Source organism: Neodiprion pinetum, chromosome 1 (assembly GCF_021155775.2).
Source record: "Neodiprion pinetum isolate iyNeoPine1 chromosome 1, iyNeoPine1.2, whole genome shotgun sequence".
NCBI lineage: Eukaryota > Metazoa > Arthropoda > Insecta > Hymenoptera > Diprionidae > Neodiprion > Neodiprion pinetum.
This window is the reverse complement of record NC_060232.1, coordinates 27,367,353-27,391,582: the sequence shown is the minus strand read 5'-3', so window position 1 is coordinate 27,391,582 and position 24,230 is coordinate 27,367,353. Positions and strand designations below refer to the sequence as shown.

The window sequence follows — 24,230 nt, the reverse complement described above, 5'->3', positions numbered from 1 at the left end:
TTCTGAGGTAAGGTATCCCCAGTCAGGCGAAGACGCCGGATAACGAGTCGCATAATTACAGAGGCAAAGGTTTCGTGTCGCCGTATTGAGATCAGGGATAATAATAGTCAAGATATGGTCGATTAATAGACACTAGTTTTAAAACACTCGCTCGCTAAAGCTCGCTCGGGGTCGGATGCCTAGTGTAACTGGTTTTTGTGCTCGTGCGCTCGCTTACTCGTTGTCAGTGTTTTACCAGATGACATAGTTGTAGGGGAGACTGGGGCACGATGATTCCCCAATCAATTGTGGTATTTGCTTCACAGTATACAGAATGAACACTGTTTTTGTGCATGTAACGCAAACCGAATCCGCCCGTAAGATTTTTTCGATATAATGCTATAAATCCGGTTGACGAATGCATGTAAGTATAACGTATTGTGATTTTATGACAATAAATTTCGTCAAAAAATACCACAGAATAATCAGCCAAGTGCTGACAGATTTGAAACACTACGCACCGCAATTTTAACTCTAATTGAACGACGTTATTGTCATGTATTCCTATGTATACTATGCCAACCACTCACCAATTACAATTTGTTGATCCAGGTCGTTCGGTTTTCTTTCGATTCAAAATGTCGTCTGAAGCATGCATATTGGTTTGATAGTACAATACATCACGTTTTCAATAATCAAACTTGTAAACTTGAAAATTAGTCCTGAAGGTCGAAAGTCACCAGGTCAAGGACCTGGACAGCCAGAACTACGGAGCGTTTGTCCTGGAAGTCGAGTTTCACCAGGTAACGGACCTGGAGCGCTTGTCCTAGACGTCGAGTTTCACCAGGTAGCGGACCTGGAGTGCAGGATCAGGAGGTAGAGAACCCGGTACTCGAAATTTGCGGAGCGCGATCCTCATACGTCCTCTCTACTGCGCGGTTGATTCCAGACTGAGGAATTCGGCTAGCTGATTTTCGTCGTCTACGATTACTATAGATCGATGACGTCAAAAGAAAAAAATTTTGGGTAACGTCACTTTCTGAACGTCTGAACATCCGAACATCCAAACTTTGGTGTCGAACTTTAATATTAATAGACATGTACCATCCACCCATTGACTTCTATCTTTAGGCGTGATTACTGTGGAACACTGTATCTTGGAGCTGCGTCTTGCCAAAAGATTCGTGTAATCCGAAGTCGTGTGTGACGGAGGGAGCCACTGGGCCTTCTGACACATTCGACGCATTCCAGCCGAACCGGCTCGCCAAATCGGCTATCAGCTCTCGAATGTTCAGCGGTTAGACTCTCGTCCGTAACAGAACCGATCAATTCCCAATTTCACCGTTCTGGTGAGCTACTCTCCCTGTTCTCCAGGTACCCGGCAAAGTCGTTTTTTAACTCGTTTCCGCAGGTTTTTGACTGATCCCACACACACGAAGCCCGGTTGTGGAAAGGGAGCATGTCAATTCATCCTTTTTATCACGTCTTCGTGGATTACCGATTCGATCTCGTACCGACTTGACGTTGAAGTTGTACCTGCGATTCAGAAGATATCAAGGAAAAGAAGACATTCAAACCGTCCCAAGAGGGTACACGTACTTGTATACTACGCAACGTACTACTGACATCTTTACCTGTGGTGATTGCATCTATCTCCCATGTGTATTAGCCCAGGATTGGAAGCTACGGTCAAGTCACCTCAAGTGCGTACCTGACCATATTTTCGTTCAGTCGCAGTACTGAGTAGCCTTGCTGCAAGGAACACTTATCGCACAGCGTTCAGAAAGTATTTGGTTTGATGTAACCGATTAGCGCCTCATTAGCGCTACGCGTATACTTTCAAAATAATACGTAACGTCGAGTAAACATTATACAACTAAAGAGGAGTGTTGAAAACGTAGACATTTTCATTTTTGATAGAATTATCTCAGGTGGTTGTAGCATTCATCGATGAAAAAATCGACTTTACCGCACTCACGTCAATTCTCAGTGACACAGTTCTTTTAACTCATTAATCGATAAGGAAACGCTACGGATATTTTCAGATACCAGGTTGTGCATTTCCGCAGAGCATGCCAACCACTGTTACCTTGTAAGGGTCACCCTGCTCGTGCCAAACAGAATTGCCGCTATTAATGGCTTACCGCATCCAATAAAGTCTTACGTGGGCGCCGGTGATGTCATCCTTAGCTGCATTTGTCCCCAACAGGCCCTTCTACATATGCATGGCAATCCATTTTATCAAGTCAATGCTGCAATTTGTTTACAAGCTTGTGTGTTCGTCCGATCTTTGTTCCAAGTAAGAATTTAGATGGCGAGTAGTCGTACCTTCACAAATTTTAAGGTTTTTCTATAACAGGGCTAAGTATTAATTCACTTCGTGGTTCCCCTTCGCATAAATTGAGTCGTAGAGCAGAAAGAGGTGGCCCACTTTTGGGCCATCGTAGTTGTCTTACTTTTCGTAGGCGTGCGATGATCGTGGCAACGAGGCGTTCAGTTATGGGCACCGGGTGAATAAATTAGATCCAGAAAAGGGGAGTAAAAAAGAAAAGTTCTCGGAAGAGGGAAATGCAGATTTCCCCTTGAACGAGCGAGACATGCCACACATCCGACTTGCAGGTTCACCGAGCAGTTTCCCTTCGATTCCTCGGCCGTGTTTTCTTCCCATATTGGAACACCCACACCCATATCGCTGGCCGTGCTTCGCCTGGGCGTAAGTCAAGTCGTATGTGATGCGCTTATTATTTACCTCATTTGAAAGGAGAGACTCTCTCGTTCCCGATTTGCATAAGTACGTCTCAAGACTCGAGGGCCGTTCGACTGTTTGGAGGTGGAATTTCTAAGCAGTACCCAGCGCAAGTCTGCTGGTCTATCGCACGTTGCCTTGGGAAGGTAATCCAGATCTGGACGCGGGATAGTCGAGGAGAACGCGTCAAGGCAGCTGTGAGAAATTGTTGAAATGTTTTGCATAAACAGTAGTTGCACACCGCGGTCCATACCTACAACTGATTGTATGGGAAGTGCAGTTGCGTATAAGGAAATAGTGAAATTCACTCACCGAGCTCCGGTTCACATAACCATCAGGAGAGTTTATCAAAGTTAAGGTATCCTTATTCGTATCCAACCTTAAAGGAATCCCCGGTATGGCGGGTGGTGCTCAAAGTAGGTACTCGGTTTGTTTTAGTAATCGAACCACTGCACTCGAGTATATCAAAGCATGCTCGATAAGTGGGAAATCAAGTATGCTAAGGTAAGAAATAAAACGATAATTCAAACCGGAAGATCTTGTAGAGTTCACCGTCGGTTTTATGCCACTAAATGATGTCAACCTTTATTTTAATTAGGAAAACTGTTTCTATAGCATGAAAATTGTTCAATCAGGCACTCAGTTTTCCTTTTATCTAGCAACGAGTATAATTATAACAGTAAGAATAATAATATTCATAGAATATCACAAAAATCAGGGTTCTCACCTTATTTCCCTCGTCAGGAAATGGCTTTCGCACTGACTCATCGCTTTTAAATTGCGATTTAAACGCGTATCCGATTATAGAGATATTTTCTATTCAACAAGTTCGGATCGAAGGATAAAATTTCGAAAACTCGAACATCGCCGACCGGCAACGATTATCCGGGAGGCGTGGCCAGGACATTTGTCGACTCACGTCCTGCCGTCATGGTTTCAAAGGAAGCGTTGAACAGTTTCGTGCCGAGGTTAAAAGTAGCCGCGAAGTCCTTTTTCCCGGGCGCCCATCGCCCCGCAGCATTGGTTTGGACCAGGTAGCAGAGTCAGGTACGAATAGCTTGCCGAAAGTAGCATTTTCACTTGGATCATCTTTTATTTCGCCCGTCATGATAGCTTTGTGCTTTATCTTACCCCCCCTCCCGTAAAATCCGTTCCAGCTATTCCCCTAATTCGTGATGCTCGAAACAAGAGTGAAGCCATTCCTTCGATCGCTTTTTCAACCCTCTTCAAATTCCCGTGCGGCTCCGCCACGTTGGGGCAACCCTAAAGCGCCAGGCAACCCCCAAATCGACACCCCCTATCCAAATCTCACCCTGTACGTCGACGTACGATACACGCATGTGAACCGCCTGCATCTATTTCCCATTCAAACAGCTGTCGTCCTTCCTTCTTCTCTTTCTCTTCACATCTTCACCTCTCTCTCTCTCTCTCTCTGCCTCTCCCTCCCTCTTCCGTCCTTCGCTATACCGCGTTCGTAGCGCGCGTTCCGCTAACGTTGAGACTAGCTGACCAACCGGTTCTCAACACTCTGATTACACTCCTCTCGCGTTATTAGACTGGTCTCGGGGCTCTTGGAGATGGGATTTCTTCTTCACATCTTTCGCTGGGTTTTTAACTCCGAGTAGAGAATCGGACTTATAACGAGAGAGTATTACACTTTGACTCGTGTTCAGAGCTTGAGATTCGATTTGTCTGAAAACCAATGATCATACATCAACTATCCCTAAGAATTCAGCAAAAGGGGCTCATCAGACACCATGTGCACCTACAAGGAAAGCACCCGAGGTGTACCTCATGGATTTTTTTAATTCACACGTTTTTTCGTTCAATTGCTGATTCGGTAATTCTGAGGTGTAAAAACCACCCTCAAGGCTCGGACCCAACAAACAATTTTTCAGGAATTTAGGAATAAAATCAATCGCACACTATTCACCATCAACAAAGAACGATATGCGCAGTACAGTGTTTCCCATTCGAGGGTCGCATTCATTATTTTCTGGGTGTACGTTAGGAGTGATTCCCATCCTTTAAACGGCCGAATTGGCACCTGCAAAAACATTCTTGTTCAATATTTTACGATGCACAACAACATGTCAAAAAGAAAAAGAAAATCGGTAAGGTACATCTCAGCCATTTTCCTAATTGTTAGTCAGGAGATTCCGGCGATTGAAACGCAGAGTCCTTCGGGGTAAGCCATGAAGTGCACGGCACAGTCCCTATCTAGCATCCAGCATCCAGCGTACGTATCGTGGACCGTGGCCACGATCGCAGGAGGGAGAGTCGACGGGATCCGGGCGTCCTCTGAGACAGGCGAGACTCGAGTTGGGGCCGGCGGGCAGCCAATGCTGCCAGTTTGTTGGCTCCCTCCGCTGAGCGGCCGTTCCCGTCGCCGAACCCGAAGTCCTCCGACTCTCGAATGCCGCTCTGTCGCCGTCGTTCGCAGTTCCTCCGGCCTTTCGTGCGTTTAGTATGACGCCGACAATCGAACCGCCTGCACCTGTCGCGCTGTCTCCTCGCGGAAAAACCAGATCCAGGAACGAGTCGCGGATTATTCTGCCCATCGCTGGCTGGTGTCGTTTCCTCGATCATCTCAGGGTCTAGTTTCACTCCCGTATTTCAATCGAGACCGAGCTGGAATTCCGGGTGGCTTGAGGTACATTTACTATTTGGAAAATACCAATCGGGCGGAATTTTTTGTTGTGGATTTCCGCATTCCCAGTTACAAGTGAATTTCACGTGTGCTTAAACAGTGATCAAGTTTTAGATTCGATACATACACGTAAATATACGTACATACGTACAAGTATAAGTACGAAACTTTGGCAAACTTGTACGACCGTTTATTGTAAGAAGAGTTTATCACTGTCGAAGAGTGCAGCGACATGTCGCTTTACCAACTTGGATATTAAACACTTTGACTGGTGAGTCTTTAACGAATCGAGTACAATTAGTCAATCTCCGGTTCTTCGAGGAATATGACAATTCTCTTTTTTATTACGAAAAATAATTGTCCCTACATACACAGGTGAAATTTTGATTCGCATTCCAGAAACTCAAATTGTGTCTAGAATAATGTTTTTTTTTTTTTTTTCAAGCCACTCACGGGTGAATATAGTGAACGGAGCGTTGGGTGATAGTAGAGCCGATTTTCCCTTTCTCATTCAGCAAATCCAAGTGTCGTAAAATGTTACGTAAGCCGGATTCGATCCTTTCAATTAACAGTTTGAGGTGTAATTGTGCAACGATACAATCATTCGGATCTAACCGCCTTGTCGCACTGTTTTATATACCTATATCTTCTGACAGGTAGAGGAATAAAACGATTAATCTCAATTCATTGCGCCGCAAGGACACAACTTTGCTGCACATAATCACTAGAGTAATAGAATTATTGAGGTAACAGCGCTGTTATAACTCAGTCATTAATTGCACTTCTTATCGCAATCGACACGAATTCGCACTGCGCGATTTTATTCGCTTGAGGATGTCAAATGGGCTTCACGGTGAAAGATCCGTCGTAATTTCTTTTCAATTCAAATGATTATCAAACCGTGCCTAAATCGTGATCTCGCCTGAATGTAGGCAACGGCACCTGAGAATACCTAGCTGGAAGAAGCCGATGAAAGGGCCGCGCAAAAACGTGAGAAGTCGGCCGTGAATCTAAAATTTACTCTACGTCATCAGCTGCGGCTTCCACCAGTCAGATGTGCGGAGTCGCGTGCTGCTCCAAGCTGCTCTCGGCTTTTACAGTGCCGATGTCACTGCTCTGCGAGCGCTAATGGGACGCCGATATCCCATCCTATTTCGAGAATATGGATAAACACATTATTAGGTGAAAATGACTCTGCGATTTACGCTAATCGAGGTTGTTTGAAAATAAATTATCAATGTTTTTCAATCGGAAAAGCAATTTTAATAAATAACAAACTGTTAGAATGTTTTATTGCGACAACAATGTAATTTTTTAAGTAATTAAGAATAAAATCGTTTCAATTAAATTTGTTGAGTACTTATGCGACCAAACAAACGACTTTATTTCTACCTATAGACAACGTTTATTTCATTGAATAAAAATGTTTTTGTTCATTAAGCAGAAAGACTTATGAGTCGTATGAAATTGTTTTTTTTTTTTTTTTCTTTTATAAGTACGTCTGCATATAGGTAATTATTTGTTGGGCGTGGCTTTTCTATAAACAATCAGAAACAATCGTTTGATAGAAAAGAAAATGTTGAAGCAATGGTTCCGAATTCGATCTAGTTTATTGAAAGTTGTGAATTCTCAACTGGGTGGAAAGCTACTTTTTGCAGAAACGTAATGTATCGTGAATAATATCTGAATTACGTTGAACATTTTCGAGCTTTATAAATAAGGAACATAAAAAAAACTTATTGATAAATGGAAGCTGTTACAAACCGATTGGTAATATCACTCAAAACATTAATGGAATCCGTTAAGCGAACGTGCCAAATAAATCGCTAATGACGATGGTCGTACATTTCATCGATTCGCACAATTTTGCTATCAGGTAATTTACCGTTACGTCTTTTACCATTGAGAAGATGAATTTCAAGTGATTTAATTGACCAGGAATTCGGATACATGCATAGCCTTGTAGAAGATTCTATGCGTTCAATCGCATGCGCATAACCGAAAGAAGATGCAGGCGGTACAGTTTAAGATCGATAGAGTTGGTTTTAAAATCTTGCCTGACCCAGATAGAATTCCGCATCTCATAAACACCGCAGAATGATAAGTTATTCGTTTGCTGGTATTTACAAAACGTTTACAGCTGGTCTTACGGTACACATCCACCGCACAGTGTGAATAAATACGGGATAATTACGGTTATACTTGATAGTTGGTGTTCAGTTCAGTCGGCTAATTTGTCCCACATCTAGATAGGCAATCCCTGAAGATGCGGTCCGTGAGACGCCCGGACATCCTATCTCGAGATGATCGTCTATGGTAGGGGCGTAATGGCTCGGTCTACTCCTACTGCGCGCCTCGCAATTAGCCCGTAATTTCATTTGATTCATTAGCCGCGCCGGATCCACCGGCACCGTGAAGCTGGAAAAATATAACAACTTTGTCCTGCGCTTTCACGGCGTTGCTCGAGGGAACTCATCGATCCAGATATCTCCTAGATTTATGAAAAAATAGGGAAGTCGACTGGGTGTTCAAGAAAGTGAGCTAGCCGTTGCAGACCTAAGAAAAAGCAAGACTTCAGTCTGGTAATTGGAAGTCGTCGTTGCAGTCTGTTAAGGTTCGAATATACGAAATTTCATTCCAATCGATAGAACCATAAATGTTTCTTTGAATGTTCAGTCATACAGCTAAATCTGTACGACACTAAACTCAGCGACCAATTCGTGCCTATAACCTAAGGTAAACAAACTGAATATTTTCCAAATCTAGTGTCGCGTGTAATTGCGTGGGCGGTGAGGTGTTAATTGTGAATAGGCGAAGCCGAGGCGTGCCAGGAAGTTAAGGTGAAATCAATCAGCTGGTTTACCTTGGTAATTGATTTCGTGCACAGCGTAAGTCGTATACTAAGAAAACCGTTAAAAATGATCACCACTTCCCAAATCACATACCTACATCCGATTTCTCCCACGTATCGGTGCTCGTATATTTATGTACATATGGTGCTGTGTCGCGAGTTTATAAAACGACGATCGATCCTTTCACGATGTGACAAGCCGGCAACTGCAGACGCGTCCTACGTAACCCGCAGCGGTACCTAGATATAACGCGTTATTGCCTCTATACGGTCAAGGCAGACCTGAACCGCTGAAGAAACCTGATGGAAACGAGACCAAGTGTCGCGGCGAGCGTCTACGTATGTATTTATCTACCTATATATGCGGGATTTTCTAAATAATTATAAATAATTGTGTAGTCAGTCATGAAAAAGCTCACGCTGCACGCGGTGTGATCCATATACGTGGTCAATTTGAGCCAGTGCGTAACAAGCAGACGGCAATATCGATGCACTCACCCAGTTCCAATCCGATCGGAAGTTGATCGGCTGCAACGAGTTGCCATTATTTCGAGGATTTGAAAGTTTTAATTAAAATGGCAGATAGGCCACGTCACTCACACTTACCGCCTATATACATTTGGTCTATGTGCTCCAAGCGAATACGAGGCGACACTAAGTCTGCGTCGTCCTCGCAGTTTCTGTGCAATCGATCACGTTCTGAATTCTAAATCGGGTTGGATGGAGATGAGCGCAAAGAGCAGCGGGCAATAAGAAAATTTGAAATCACACCTTTTGACGCTTACACGTTGTCGATCCCTGACCGCCAACCTTGTTGATGTCGTGTTGCTGGTATAATTTCACGCTTCTGGTATCTACCTGTATTTCTTTCGCACTTTGCTCTTTTTGTGTACTTCTTTCCGTGAGCGTATAATACTCGGTTTGATGCCAAAACTAATCGTCGTGAGCGATTGACTGGGCCTCAGTGTCGGCCTGACCAGTTTAGATCAGTTAGCCGGAAACATGGTGGTCTTGACTCTTCGAGATCGGAACCATTTCCAATTGTCTGAAAGACGAAGCAGAAAATAAGAACGAATATTGCCAAATCTTTTTCTCTTCACCGGTTCACTTACAGTTCGACTGTTAAAACTTTCCAGCAGTTGAAGATATTTCCAACGGATGCGTCAAAAATCATGCGTCCAAACTTCAAATGAGTTTTTATTAAAATTTTTGGTAGAGTTACTGTATAATACATATTCTGTGAATTGTTGCTGACCTAGGATCTTCCAAGTGAATACAGCTCGTAAAAATACAAACGAATCTTAAAAATCTTTTCGATCATGCATTTATACAATTTATATACATGTATATCTAGAATTCCTTAGCACAGATACCTCAGAAATAGTGAAGCGGCAGACGCGATGTCGAGATTAAGATCTTAGGCGCCTGTGTTTGGAGATATATCTACCGCATTCGAAAAAGGAACAGAGTTCAAACCCTCAATAAATTACAGTGAAAAATACATTTTTTAAAGTTGACTCATTTTCTTTGTCCTCCAAACGATGGGGAATATTTCATACTTTGAATGCACGGGATAAATGTTCTCCATTGAGAGTTATATTTTTCCGCTTAGCCGCAGGTACTATTAACCAATAATTATTACACTCACGTTGGTCTCGTATGTCAGGAATCTCGAATTAATAGGTATTCCGTAACAGAATAGACATTTCATTTTGGAGGGGGTGAATAAATTTACGAAACACATTTCGACCGTAGATCGACATTTATATGATCATGTGTGCATACCGCTGGCCATAACGGAAGTTTTCTTATCTAAACTATTGAAAAAGGACTAAGAATTATTATTTATACCCTGATTAGAATTCGGAACAGGTTTTCTTTTCATCGATATCGAGTTTATCCATAAGTTATCGGTATAATTGGCTGTATAATTATTTCGTCACGAGTACAAGATACGTGTATAAATTCTCACTAGCTCAAACCATAAGTAGGTACTACGCACAATAACGCATGGAAGCAAAATGATATTGTGCGTTGAAAAATTGCTCGTTCAAAAGTAAAAGTATAATGTAACATTTTTTACACACGTTCACCGACAAAGGCAGCTGCGGTCCATTTATGCATCAGCCCGTTTTTGGGCTCCGGTCCTTAATGATAGCTTTGACGTACCTACCGATATTCGGCTTGAAAACAGGTTTCTCAGGATCTATCTCAAGCTCGCTTTCCTTCCACATGTATGCGTAAATTTTTGTTTTCCTTCTTCTGATTTTTGTTTACTCTCATCAATTTCTTCGAGTTAAAGTGTTAATTCACCGAGTCAAGTGTGTGTTTTTATTTTTTCAATCTATATTATATTTTTTCTTCCATATACGGATTCAATCCCACGGAGAAGATGTGAGATTTTCATCCGTTCTTTCAACTTTTCCGTTGAACATCGATGTTTTTCTGGTAATTGGACAACGATGCATCGTGTCAGACCCAGGGTGTCCAAAAAGTATAATAATCACATGTCGCGTAATCATTGGACAAAGAGCCGCTACGTACGGTATAAGGATCAGTTTTATAATTTCGTAATTAAGCTCGAGCCTGGCTAAATAGACAGATAACCTAAACATCTTTTTTATCCTTCAACTTCCGGCGTAAAAATAACCCTGGTATGGCCCAAGCCCTACAGGCATGGACTGTACATATATTTAGACGGCGCGGCGGCTAAGCGATAAAGCGACCCGAACTCTGAGCAGCATAAGTTATAAGATCACCGAGGGTTTCGACCAGCCGTATTTAACATAAACGGTGTATCAGTTCGAGATTCTTGCCCATAGGGCAGAAACATGAATGTGATAATGGTATGTCGACGATAATCGAGGGCGAGTGTCAACTAAAAATTGGTCGTAGCGTAACGTGCCGCGGCTTTTATACAACAGCAACAAGGACCCGAAATGTCAAGTAATTAAATTTCGAAGGTCGTGAAAAATGTGACGGCGGTACCGATTTTGCGAGACGAGTTGTGCAACCGCGATTCTCCTGCTTTCCTTTTGTAAAGCGCAAGAGAAACTATAACAGAGACGATCTAATAGGTTTCCACATTTTGCGTTACAATGTCGTTTCATTTGTCTCGTTGGATAGGTTCGAGTTTGTTAATTGCGATAATTGAATAATTGTGAAATTCAATTAGATATGTAATTAAAGAACTATGTATACATATATGTATGTATGTACAACTGCGTTGACGCAAACTAAGCCCACGCCGCTAGTTTCTGAATACCATTAATTACCGGGGAATGAGAATTTATTGCTCATCGTACGGCTGCTTCTGATGTTGCTGCTGCTGCTGTTGCTGCTACTGCCGCAGCAGCTTCGAACGAGCTGCATCGATGGATGAACAAAGATTAACTAATTGGCTAGGCTGGCTGCCACTGCCGCGTTCATGGCTGTTCATCCTTGGACATGTGGTTTGAAATGATCTTCAATATTGTCTGCTAGAGAGGATTAACCATAACCAGTCCTGTACACATGATCACCGTTACAACGCCTATCTATATCCCGGCTGTGCAGCTATACCTCTGCATTCGGTATACAACGCAGTCACGTTTGATTCTAAAAGTGATAAACTACTAACAAAATCCGGCGAATGGTTAAATGGTAAACGGCGAAATGGACTGCGTGAAGTTGAAAAAGAACTGGAACGAAGTTGAGACACGATCGTTCCTCTTATGCCCGCGGTTACAGAATCCTGCGAAACAAAATCGGCGCACAGATGTGGAGCAAGGCACTTGCGAGATCGTCGGGACTTTTTGTCCGGCACTTTGCCGACCAAACGGTGATCGGCGGTAATCCTCGGTGTCTATGACTGCCCGTAGTAATTCACACTGGCCTTTGCGGCTATAATATTGCACGCGACAGAGGATATCCTTGAAGCCTCGTAACGGTCCTGGCAAAGTGCTCCATACCTCCCGAGGGTACGCGCGGTACACCGATATACGGTAATTCCAATACACCCGTAATATACGCGCAGCATTTTCTCACGGACGTTATTCACGATGGGTTTAATACAATGTGTACGTTTCTGTTATTTCACGGTACGCCCATTGTTCCGTGGGTATGAAGACATATTACACATATTCGTTAAACTTTCGGAACCTTTTGGTGAAACGATCGGACCTCTTTTCAAACAATTGAAATGATTTGTCTCGTGGTATTAGGACACGGTATATAATTTTACTTTACTTGTTCCAAGATTGTCTATCTATTCGTATTCTTTCTTATTAACATATTATTCTACCAGTCTTCCACGGACATACTTATAATAACATTGAAAGATCTGAATATCAAATTAAAATGAGCAGTACATCACGACACGTTGATTGTGCCTCGAGTTCTGATCCCTGTTGCGATTAATTTCCATTCCCTGGATAATAATGTACGCATATTGTTTTCAAATTTTCGAATCTAAATTAGTCACTTGTCTATGAGGAAAACACAGGAGTATGAGTACATAAATTCGCAACACGTGATAAACTACCGTCTCAGGATGCCGGCAATTTAGTTAGCACGAAATTTCAACTTCGACTAACGTAAGTGGCAATCAATTTGCGGGTAATTGACTTCAGCTAGTCGAGAATGGACGCATAATTATTATTCGCACCGAGTTACCGCCTGCCCTTTAAGTGGATCAAATTGGTTCCCACATTTGCACTTCTATTTCTCGCCAATGCCTCGAACCTTAAAGTACCGAAAAAACAAGTTCAATGAAATCTATCGCGGAGTTTAAACTGGAGTTAACAAGCTCGCGGTAGTTTTCATTGCAGAATCACTTATGGGCTATTCCGCGTCAACCGGATCAGTCATCTCTCAGATATTTTTTTAATTTGGCATGTGGATTGTGTGGGACGAGTTAGATTTTTGTGCCAAAGCGCGAATCTCATAATGCAAAATTCGATTTTTTATTAACAATAACAAATTAGACTCCCATTTTTTTCAAAAATTCATAACTTCGGCAAAAAATTAGATACAATATATTTTTTTTTTTCAAATTACGCGGAAAGCTCCATAGAATTTAAAAAAAAATACGAAATGGTAAAAACAAGTTGTTATCAATTGTTTATTTAACAATTAATTTTTCAAAGATTTTCAAAACAGTGACTGACACGATCAAAAAATTTTTTTAAAATTCTGACATGTTCCTTGAACTGTACTACAACCTGTGAATTAATTCCAGAGGGGTGTTTTTCTTCGTTTTCGAGTAAAAAATCATTAAAGGTGTCGATGCGCATGAAATTGCGGCCCGCCGAGTCTCTACGTAATGGCGGGCGGCCGGTTGCCGTCCACCGCTACACCGCGGTGGCGTCGCAGCGTTATTTTAGAGTCATTTTCACGATGTAGGACATGATTGAAGAATCTGAAAAAAATACTGTACCTTCACAAGGCCTGCTCAAAGCGATAAGTGAAGTTTCAGGAATGTGTTTTTCACCGTTTTTTTATTACAGAGATTCAAAATAACGGTTACACACCATGAGAGTGCACATAAATGATAATAATTACATAACTTGCTACTTATTTTAAAATAAAAACACATTCTTGAAACTTCACTTATCGCTTTGAGCAGGCCTTGTGAAGGTACAGTATTTTTTTCAGATTCTTCAATCATGTCCTACATCGTGAAAATGACTCTAAAATAACGCTGCGACGCCACCGCGGTGTAGCGGTGGACGGCAACCGGCCGCCCGCCATGACGTAGAGACTCGGCGGGCCGCAATTTCATGCGCATCGACACCTTTAATGATTTTTTACTCGAAAACGAAGAAAAACACCCCTCTGGAATTAATTCACAGGTTGTAGTACAGTTCAAGGAACATGTCAGAATTTTAAAAAAATTTTTTGATCGTGTCAGTCACTGTTTTGAAAATCTTTGAAAAATTAATTGTTAAATAAACAATTGATAACAACTTGTTTTTACCATTTCGTATTTTTTTTTAAATTCTATGGAGCTTTCCGCGTAATTTGAAAAAAAAAAATATATTGTATCTAATTTTTTGCCGAAGTTATGAATTTTTGAAAAAAATGGGAGTCTAATTTGTTATTGTTAATAAAAAATCGAATTTTGCATTATGAGATTCGCGCTTTGGCACAAAAATCTAACTCGTCCCACACAATCCACATGCCAAATTAAAAAAATATCTGAGAGATGACTGATCCGGTTGACGCGGAATAGCCCTTATCCATGCCCACTGCGCAGGGTTCAGGATTGCCAAACGAGGCAGGTGACGAAAGAAAGAGCTGTTTTTAAAAATCGATATTATTATACGAAAAATGAGTCTGCCCTTCAAAATTCAGATTCTGTTGTCTTAGTTCCGAATGATTCGTGAAAAAATAATTGAGATAAACATGTGAAAGGCGGACGGCCACTTAACTCACAATCAGAATCGTTCGAACGTATCTGAACCATGCGAGGTTTCGACCCTCGTAAGAAAATGAAAAGTAAAACCTTATCGCATTCCTGGTGTCTCGACCAAAGGAATCACACGCAGTCCAGCATCAGGACTTGTTCGGGTCCTTGTGTAACACTGGCGTCGACACCATGACACATCCCACAGGGTTCTGGTCCAGGGGCCAAACGCGACGCACACTTCGCCGATATCCTTGCGGACCCTTTTCAGCAGTCGAAAATACCGCGCGTGGGATTTCGCTCTTCGTGACGTCGAGCGGTGCCGATTTCTCGATATTCGGGATGCTCGCGTGGTCGACGAGGGTCGAATTCTGTTTGCCGTGCAGGACATTGCCGGGAGATTGAGACGTTGGGAGGATCGAGGAAAGGCGCATGTGCTGCACGCAAGTTGGCGCGGAAAGCAGCTCGTGAGATCCGTGCAGGATGGAGGAATAATTTCATGTACATTATACGTGTACAAGGTTCAGAGACACCGCGCTGTGATGGAAGATCGCAGCCTCGTTGTCACTCGGTCGTTGTTCCGAATGACTCAAAATCACACGCTATTACGATGCCGGCTTATTAGTCTTGCCCCTCGGGTCATCGAACTCTTCCCACGAGTTGTGGCAGGTGAATCCAAGCCCCGCGTAACCGACTCCCGCGTTTCACTTCGGAACTTTTTTTCAGAAAATCTGAAATCTTTAAACGGCATCGCTGACCCCGGGTCACCGTGTATCGTTGACGATCTTTCGGACGGGTCATGTATTTCGGTCAGAAGCCAGTTAAAGGGACATTGAAAAAGGTCTTACAGATAAAACTTAAAAGCTTTCGGGAGTGTGAGAAGCTTTTTCAATATCACTATCGTGCACTCTGTACACGTCGAGTATTCATCGTACACGTGATTTCTTCTAATCCGTATCTATAAGGAATCGTATGGTGAAATCGGATTGAACCATCTAATTGCTGCGTATGTACTTCGAAAGTCCCAAGAATGTTTTATCCAATGTTGTCGTAGAAATATTCCTTAGAAACCTTAATTTTTCCACAAGAACGCGTTATCAAATCGTAAAGCTTTATCATCGAGGATACCTTTGAACCGAGATAGATGACTCACTTGGAATAATTCACAGTAGACAGGATATGTGTGCAAGTGATTATTGGTACACATCTCGGTACAATATTAGTGTTCTTATGATCGCCGAAAATAAATAATCATAAATATAATCATAAATAAGTTTGTCAACTGTAATAAAAAATGCAGTGTAAACATTTAACAGTAATTATTTGTGACCGCAATGAATATTTAGCAAGACTCGAGTAAAGATTTTATCGAAGCGCTTCAATAACACTTCGAACAACAAATTCTTGAACTTAAAAACTTTACTAGTACCGCTTACTAGACTCCAGGAATGGAGAACTTACGTATTTTGTGAAAAGCAGTGCGTAATTAGATGGTTTCTAGTGCGATGATCTGTCTCGCAAAGGGTGAACAAATTGACGATGTCTAGGGTAATGGTTGAAACCAATCGTCGATGGTGACTCCCGAAGGCTAAATCCGAAGGCTTTTCCTCCCGAGTAACAAGTTGAAAAAGGAGAAAGAAACTGGTATAGCTGCGGTTCGATCTTTCTTTCCGTGTTGTACCCGATGCATGCATGCATGAGAGAACTTCTTGGCTTCCACGATCAGCGGTGCAGATGAGGTTTGGCTCGGGTTAGGTGAAGTTAGGTTGGGTTAAGGTTTGCGCAGGGCGTGACCACACCACATGCATGCCACCCAAGAGTCTTGACACCGTCTCACTCGCGAGGAACTCGCCGAGAGGAACTCACCGAAGGATTCTGGTATACCGAGACGCCGGTGGCCAGGTAGAACCTGAATCCTGAAGGTTCTCAACCAACGATGAAACGCTTCCATCCTCCGTCCGAGATCTCCGACCGTTTCATTCACCACTTCGGTATTCCTGTTCCCCACGTTCGCTTCTTTGCGACGGTATCGAACGGTGTCAATTCAATATGATGTCCGCTCCAAACTCTGAACCACATTATTTAAAATCAAATTTTCTCTTCAAATCGCGACATCTTTTTGTACATCCTTGATTTTGCATTTGGTACTAGGTCCTTCTTCCCAAGATGCACTATAGTTGTTCTTTTCTTTTCACTTTTGGAACAAGGCAGAAAAATCATTTGAACCGTTCTTTTGTCGACCCCCACTCATCGGTCTTGGGATTTTTCGAAAACTTGACATTTTGGTGTAATATAAGAAAGCCGATAAATCCACGTTCGTGTTTTATCCAAACCTTAAGTGTGACGTTGTGAACCGACATGTGAGTAACATGTTTTTCATGGTTTTAGTACCTACCTAATCTTTATCGTCACAACATCGAAAATGGTAGTGAACTTAAGGGACTTCTAGGCAACTTTTTTTGTAAAATTCAGAACTGAGACTTTCACAATTTCAAGTAGCAGAGGACCAATTTTTTCCGTACGATGTAGTGAAAACCAATCAACTTTGGCATACAAAGAAGTCTTGCTCGTCGCAAGGTTCAAAGTCTAGCATGGTTGAACGTTAACAAGAAGACGCCAAATGTTGTTCCTTCTCAGAATTAAAACCCACAAGTGAATTTCCGATGACGTTGTCCCTCAAAGGCTGTTCGTAGACCCATATAAACTTTTTGTTCTTTTTTGTTAAATTAGTTTCGCGTGTGAAAAGTTCTCTTTCCTCTCACGGACGGTGTTCCTTTAGGCGTGAAGATGTGCGCGGCTTAGGTTATCGTTTTTCACCGCCGATGAGCAATGATAGCCTCCTTTCAGTTCTCTTTAACGGGGACAGCGATGTTTTGCACTCGACAAGCCAATCGCGTTAAATTCACGACGGTGAAGTTGATATTCCCGTATTTCATGAAAGCAATTTGCATTATACACAGTGAGAATTTCCGCGACACGGTGACTGAGTGCTTGAATATCACCTCGAGACGTATATAACCCGAGTCTCTCGCGGTATACCAGTTTTCCTGTGCCGCGGGTATGATTTAATGAATATTTTTGCCGAGAATGCAAACTATTCGACCTTGCTGTATAGTTATTTTCAGCGCATACATAACGGTGAGATTTGCACGCGTTGAACGGGTCGCGGAACCCGAAGGCCGGATACAGAACTTCCTAATCTAATTAGTCGCAGTCTTGCAGAAAGTTTAGCGGTGTGTTGGTACACACGTGTAGGAACGAATTGGATTTGTACGTAAAGAGCGGTACGTGGGATAATTATTTCAACAAAATAATTGCACGGTATGTCTACGGGAGAAGTCCGATGCTCTCTGGTACTTGCGCGCGGCGATAAAATCTGTGAAATTACAAGCCGAGCGATGATCCTCTTCTGCCTCGCAAATGTACAATCCGTATTAAATGATGATCTACAAATCGCAGGTACACCGTGCCGTTGTAGGTAGGTATATGCGTTCATACCTAACTTGTACGTACGTGCTGCACGCGTGCTTTTGTATCCTTGGGTAGCTATTTTGAAAAATTCTTCGTCCGATTTAGTACGATTCTTCGTGTGCGGCACTACGGCTCTACTACCCGTCTACGGATATTATAACTTCACGGTTATCGACCGCGACGAATAAATTTCGCTCGCGCATCAACCATATTCACCAAATAAAAGTGAAACTTAATAACGCGGACGCGAATCGCTGTACAGCTTTTCTTGCCGGCAGTCGATGTGCTCTGTCGTCAAAATTATCGGAGGAATTGGACCAGGTCCCTCCGCTTCAACTGTCCGTGGCTACTAATTACAAATAATGATCTTAAAAAGAAAAAGTGGTCAACTTGGCTGACCTTGATGAGCTAGTCTAAGAACTTTCAGCTCGGATGCGATAATTCGATCTTATAAAACATTTACATAGCGAAATTTTCAATTTTGTTTTAATTCTGTCATTCGTACAACTCAAAAACTGTTGTACTGATCGGATTCAAAATCTAATCACTTATGAGTAGATATCGAAATTAAAAAATTTTCCGCAACAGTAGCATTTAAGTTAAGAAAAAAAGAAAATGTTACACAGATATTTTTCATGCCAATAAGTTGAAGTTTAAGTCCTGTAAATTTCCGATTTTTGAGATTATCGCGAGAGTTTTTCTGTGTAGACAGATATTATTAAAAAGCCCGTCTTTTGGATGATAGAGCCTCGTAAACATAAAGATTTATTGAAATTAGAAACAGTTATTTTCGATCGAAACGAATACTTTTCGTACAGGACCGTACAAGATGAAAAGTAAAAATCGAATCTCACATGAATTGCGATGGAAGTATGTTCCGAAAGTTAATACTGTGACTATGTTGCACGGCATATGTGATATTCACCACGGTAGAAGTGAAACCATGCAAATACCGCGGGTGCCATTAATGCGTGACTCGATATACAATTCTTGGATTTACTTATTCACAAATCCGGCGATCCAATAATTATCCACCTAACGACATAAAACATATTTGCCTGATTCATCCTTATATCGTCGTGAAATTGTGTAAAAATCAAAGGAACAAATACAAAAGTAAATTCGATTAATCGAATTTCTCTAATCATGTCAAGAGAAATTCTAATGATTTTTTTTGTTTGACTGTGTACCAATAATTGCAGATTCGTCTTTTTTTTTGCGAAACAAGATTCAAATAAAACGGTGGTAGTTCAGTATAACGTCTGTCAAAAATTTTCCTAACACACTGTGCAGCGTGAAAAGTTTTGTCTCCTCTCGAATTCAGGAAGCAAGCCGATCATTCGCAACAGTTGAAACATTGGTATGCGGCAGTTTGAATCGAGGGTCAAATCGCTGGCAATAAGGTCGCAATTAAGTATACAGTGTATCCGATGATCGAGCCGTTCAATCGGTTTCATTGTCCGAGGTGGTACAGCTTGACCTTCCGGTGGATATTGAATTAAGAATTTTTAACTGCATCGCAACTTTCCTTCCTGCATTTAGGCGAGTCGTGCGTGCGTCGTTCGCTCTGTCACTCGCGTGTATCTCGACAGTTAGAAAGCGACTTACCTGAAGAAACGGAAACAATGCGTGCAGCAATTGATGCATCCTCCTACACAGATGCATCGCGGTAACCTTTCCTCAGACTTAATTCCGTTTTCCTCTTGATCTCGTTACGGTAAATATCCGCACGGATTGGTCCACATTCCGGATACAGTGTACGTTCAAAAGCCGCAGGCCTCTTGGGCCGACACAGCGGGTAACAAAGCCTAATTAAATTACAATTAAATACCGCGGCCTCGGCCTTTCGTCTTAGACAATGCCGTCCCAATATCTGCCCGGCCTGTAATTATTCTATCTACAAACCGCGAAACGCCGGAAGGAGCGAGAAAGTTTGCTTACTGGGATCTTTCGCACAACCCGTTTCCAATATATTATACTACTGAAAAATTCACGCACAGAAGTCTCCGGATTCACGATGAATGTGAACGTGAATCGGTATTTGAAAATATCCAACCGCTGGTCCGTGAATTATAATGAAAATCGGAAAGAGAGTCGACGACAATTGCGATTTGTGTCTCCAGCATTTTAGTACAGGGGCTGATTCACCAACTTTGCTGCCAATCGACTTCAAGATATAGATTTGCAGCAAGTGTCAAAAATACGGAAATCGCAGCCTCTTGCTCACCCAAAAAACACGATAAATAATTTTTTTTTTTTTATTAGTTTAGAATCAGTGCCAAAGGTTGAATTCGGAAACGTGATACAAATTTGATAAAAGTGTTTTTCTTAAATCGCATGAATAAGTCCTAAGGTCTTATAACTTGTAGAATTTTTACAACTTGGTGTACACAGCTGTATACACATTCAAATCGCATGGCCGGATCGAAATGTGGGCCCTAAAAAGCTGTCCGAAAGTTGTTGCATCGTCCCATACATTAGTGAGATTTTCTTATTTGTCTGTAAAAAGTGCCGACAAGACCGACGGTGTTCGTGCGTGGCGATTCGATTCTCTTTTTAAATTTGAATGCAAAGCGTGCGGGCCGATTTCGCGTGCAGCCGAAAGCTTCGCGGGGTCGAGGGACGTGATGGATCGGAGAGAATTAGACAAAAAGGTGGTTCTCTCTCCGGGATGTGACAACCCGCGGAGAGTGAAGCCTGCAGGTGACAGAAGACCGTTGATTACACTTTCCCCGGTTCAAATGGGCGCAGACGACCCCCGACTGTATCCGGCTTATTTACTATTCACACAAAGAGCTGGCCGTGAATAATCGACGAAACAACCGCTCGCCGGATGCTACAGATCTTTCTTCTCCGGCGCAGGTTGCAGGTTTATACCTCGAGTTCAAGAAACGCGGCGGAAAAACGAAGGAGACGTTCTCGTTCAACGATAAATTACGCTTCGGTGGAATAAAACGAACGCTGTACGTTCAGTTTGGTAAAAAGTTTAATTCAATTTCAACGAGTATCAATTGCATATTTTACCTGCGATCAAACAGAGCGGATATTTAGTACAACTATTACACAGTACGTTAATTGAATCCAGAGCTGGTACATCGATCAGTTTTATTCGCTGTTAGCTAATGGTGTAAAAAATAGTTAGATTTTTTTTTTTTTTTTTTATTATTATAAACAAAGCTTAGTGGAAATGACGATCAACGTTTGAAATTGTTATTTCGGTAAGACAGTTTCATTTTACGTTAATGTTACCACGTGGTTCTCGAATGTTAGAGTTTTCTCCAGCGTGTGATACTTTCAAGTTCAGTAACAAGTTCCTTCAACTTCAACTGTTTTCGAAGGGTAAAAAATGGCATCAAAATTTTCTCAGATTGTTTATAGAAGAGGTAAAGTTAGTGAATAGTTCCCGACATGACATCTGGTATAGAATTTTTCACTTCAATCTATTACGAATATGATTCCAGAATTGTGAATCTCAAATTCAAGGGTCAGAAACGGTTTGTCGAAAATTCGAACAGATTTGCAGATGATTTGAATATCTTGAACCACCATCAACGTATCGAAGCTATAAGAATCAATCTGCCTATTGAATACATCACAAATCCATGAACGTATACCTGCTACAGTAGCCCGAAAAAAGTGATACGTGGATAAACAAGAAGCACGTATGGGTCAGTTTGAAATGGAATTTTTCACGGGTTGGTTTTTTGTCTCTCAACTATAACTTGAAGTCTCTTTTATTCTTGGTGAAATTTGGACGATGCGATTGTGTCATTTTACTAGTTTTTCGAAATTAAACCGTACAATACGTTTCAACGATATGACTGCCGATCGAACGGAGAAGCGTTTTCAAAAAAGGAGAAAAAAAATTTGAATAATTTGTAATTAATTAACAATACAGCCATAACAGAGGTACGAATATTAACACTGCGTGCCTTGCACGCTTTCTACGACTATTTTTTATTTTGTCATATCAGTTCGCGTATCTACGTTTTTTATTTCTTTCTTGTTTTAAATTTCAACAAACATAATCTCTCAGTGCTTCTTGTCTACCGGAGACCAACAAGAGATTATCAGTTTGAAACAAACAGCGGGTGGCACAAATGACCAATGAAAAACCACAACGTACTGTCAGTGAAAATAAAAAAAGATAAGTCGCAATGTTATACACCGGCACGTTTGGACGAGGCAGCAATCAACGATGTTAAATTTGTGTTTACTTTCTATTCCGTTGTTGTTCAATCACATGTGCACTAATACTCACTTATATGCGTATAACGCACACTCATCCGCTCTTGCAGCCACATAAGTACCCTAATTGACGCGTGTACTAAGCTGTGTTATTTAGACTGTTGACCGCGAATCGTTCATATCCGGTCGAAATTTAGAAGCGTTAGAATTCTTAACGATCACGGCTCTATCTCTCTCTCTCTCTTTCTCTCGGGAACACAAGGAAAGCAGGTTTAGAGTGGACACCATCAATTCTGCAAAGGCCAAGACGAAACGGTGAGGTTTCACCCATTCTAACGCAGAATTCACAACCTTTCTATTAATTGTCAGTGAGCGAATCAATTACCCACGCGAAATAAATTGAATTCGATTGAATTCCCTGGGTGAAAGACCCGACAGTGAATAAAGAATTTCTTCTCACCACGGACAACGTCACCGATGTACGATCAGTGTGGACGATTTTTAGACGCGCTATTCTCTCAGTGGTGCAGTCGAATGAATCACGCCAATTTCATACACGAGAGTGATCTTACAGTTTGATCTAGGGGAGAAGGACCGGCCAAATGGATGGTTAAGTGGGTCTAAGATAGAGGGATACCAGGCTGTGGAACGCAAATGAAACTCATATGCGTGAGAGTGAAGCGAAGTGAGGAAGAGAATCGCCCTGGTCCATGATTGTATCATGATTGTATACTTGGCTCAGCGTTAACTCGTAATAACATCGATGGACCTACGTGTCCATCGGTTATCTTGACAAAGGATTCGGACTCTGGAGCAGCTGATCAACGCCGAAGGATTCTGGGCTAATAGAACACCGAGCTCTGTGCACGTACATCTGTAAATGATTCGAACCCCCCGGGCTCTATCTCTCTCTCTCTCTCTCTCTCTCTTTCTGTGTGTTACCGATGATATGATTTCTTTTAATGAGTTTCGTGATGAGTACGAGAGAAGAAATTGTCAGGCGTAACTAACTGCCGAGGATAATAACTTTGAAGATGTTCATGCCGAAAGTGATCTTGGTCGGGATTAGTATCAGCTCATTTCGTATCAAATGGCGAAACGATATATGGGATTTATAGTTGAGATGTAGTTGGTGTTTAAAACACTGGAGTTTATGAAGCTTCCTGATGTATAATTTAGCAATTTTTTGTCAGCAGCGATTAACAAATATACACGAACAAGAAGAAATTGTGACATATTTTTTCAGAAAAATTAATTGACTGTCTCAAAGTTTTAAATTGATATATTGGTCTGATTTCAATTGCTGCGATCGCAAAATCTCCGGAACAAAACCTCATCGATCATACGAGATCGGGAAATACTTGAAAGAAAATGTTTGTGATAATTAAACTATTTCAACTCATTTCAAGTTCAATCTACAAATTTCTAAGGTATCAAAAAAACTGCATCTCATCAGCTTTGTTTCTTGATAATTAACGTCCATTAAAATCAGAAATCTAAACAATTCTCAACTTGAAACCTAATTTCCGTTTTGTTGATTTCTTCATTATGTATCATTGAGTGAAATCAGTTTTGGGAAGCTTTAACCTTTGTTCGCGTGGTCGATTTTCTCGTTAATAATTGAAAATTGTTAGATATTCATATAAAAAGGAAATATTTATAGCGACTGTGTATTTCCTACGTTTCTCAAATATGATGATCGCTGATCATGCTGCAGTTGCCTTTAAGCTGTTCCAAACTTTAATATATACCGCCCTAAGGGAGTTGTAAATCAACTGTAAATTTTCTATAATTTTGACTTATTCCTGCTTCCCAGATGTAACTACTTTAGATTTCGATAACACCTGACTGTCGGATTGAGCCGTAAATACGGTACATTCACTGACTAGCGAGCGAGCTTTGCCAGTCCTCAATCATAATTCATGATTTTTTTTACCTAAAATATACGGTACCGTAAAAA

General features: G+C 41.6%; 1 protein-coding gene across 3 annotated transcripts in view; it reads left to right on the top strand.

The window, feature by feature from the left end:
- Positions 1-5,080: 5,080 nt before the first annotated feature.
- knockout (Stork-head domain-containing protein knockout) overlaps positions 5,081-24,230 on the top strand; it is a 65,192-nt gene continuing 46,042 nt past the window's right edge. Inside the window, exon 1 of one of the 3 annotated variants that reach the window (XM_046616007.2) lies at positions 5,081-5,378. The gene's annotated coding sequence lies outside the window, so the exon portion shown is untranslated. Of the gene's footprint in view, positions 5,647-24,230 lie in introns of all 3 variants that reach the window. The other 2 variants (XM_046615998.2, XM_046616014.2) reach the window with 2 other exon arrangements.